This window comes from Silurus meridionalis, chromosome 20 (assembly GCF_014805685.1).
Source record: "Silurus meridionalis isolate SWU-2019-XX chromosome 20, ASM1480568v1, whole genome shotgun sequence".
Classification (NCBI taxonomy): Eukaryota; Metazoa; Chordata; class Actinopteri; order Siluriformes; family Siluridae; genus Silurus; species Silurus meridionalis.
Genome location: NC_060903.1, coordinates 8158804 through 8160463, shown reverse-complemented (window position 1 = coordinate 8160463; position 1660 = coordinate 8158804). Strand labels below are relative to the sequence as shown.

The 1660-nt window shown below is 32.1% G+C and overlaps 1 non-coding gene across 1 annotated transcript; it reads right to left on the bottom strand.

The window, feature by feature from the left end:
- Window positions 1-1233: 1233 nt before the first annotated feature.
- Window positions 1234-1306, bottom strand: trnag-ccc. Its single transcript has one exon. It is a non-coding gene; the product is annotated as a tRNA-Gly (tRNA).
- Window positions 1307-1660: the final 354 nt, after the last annotated feature.

Here is a 1660-nt window from a genome sequence, read left to right as displayed (position 1 = left end):
AAATCTGGGATTTATTTTTTAAATCTGTTCACTTTTGCTACCTTTAATTACATAAAGCACATATTGATTTTTAAATGAACAAAAACATATGAAGCCTCGAATAAATTCACGAGTGTTTTCATTCTTACTTTCTTTTTTTTTTTTTTTTGCTTACCTGCTTCTGTGAACTTTTGCCCACTTTATGAGAATCTTGGCTGTTGGGGTTGATATGAAATTCATTAATTTTCAGTTCACCCCATTTCAAAGAGTAGCTATTTGAGTTAGTGTAGTTAATCATGTCATGTTAAATATACATGTTTTTGTGTAGTGCACAGGAAAAAAGCATTATTTATTGATACAGGTAAACACACACACACACACACACACACACACACACACACACACACACACACACACACATATACACATCAAGATCAAGAGGCCCTTGTTTCTGTACTGAGGCAGCTCAGTGACTGTCTCTATACAGAACCAAGCTACAAGGTACGTAGGTTTAAGTTTGGACGTAAACTTCACAGTGAAAGGGAAGAGTTATCTGTCTATTTCTACAAATGATTTAGTCATTTGTTTCTTTCATTACCATTTCTTTTTTATTTTATTACTGATTTAAGATATAATTGTATTTGCTTTTATTTTTTTTTTAAATATCTTTCAAAAAGTAGTAATTTATATTCAATAAATGTAAATACATTTTCATGAGGAAAACATAAGTTGAATCTAATTAATTTATATTTTTTAAATTATATAAATTGTAAATGTCAATTATTTATAATCAATGTTAGAGTTGATTAGAATAATATTTAAAATAAAATGTGTATTGACTCATTAATGAAATAATTAATTATACACAGGGCTCTACAAACAATGCATTTAATTAAATATGTCTCCATGAGAGGAAAGAAAACGTGAAATGGCATAAAGAACCATTTATCAACCATTATGAAGAAAAGGCAGTGTGACAAATAATTTAATTAACATAACAAAATGGTCAACTGTAGGTCAAGGACAGTGGGTAACCTATAAAAAAAAAAAAAAAGATAAAAGGAGACAATAAGAAAAGATTTAATATACAGTTATATACAAATGAAAAAACAAACAAACTTTCTTTCGGCCGTTAGGGGTCGCCACAGCGGATCCTCCGCACGTTTTGATTTGGCACATGTTTTTACGCTGGATAACGCAACCCTCCCCAATTTATCCGGGCTTGGGACCAGCACTGAGAGTGGCTGGGGATGGTTCCCTGACCGGGAATCGAACCCGGGTCGCAGCGGTGGGAGCGCTGCGTCTTAACCACTAGACCACCAGGGGACCATTATGTATACAAATGAAACAAATACAAAAAAAATTAAGTGGGCTTTTTTCTCTACAGGCTATATATATATATATATATATATATATATATATATATAATCATCCTCTGTTACTGAGTTTCTTCCCTGGTGATGCTCTGCCCTGCCCTGCCCTGCTGACAGCTGTCTTTACTTCTTGTTTGTTAATGAAATCTTTGCTCAGTTGTATTTTACTTTTTTACCCTAAAAAAAAAATGTTTTGGTTGCTTTCAAAAGTGTGGACATTTAAAAACTGATATAATGCCTTAAGTTGAATTAATTGAATTTGGATATAATTGTACTCAAATTCGCATGAAAAGTCAAATTCATTACAT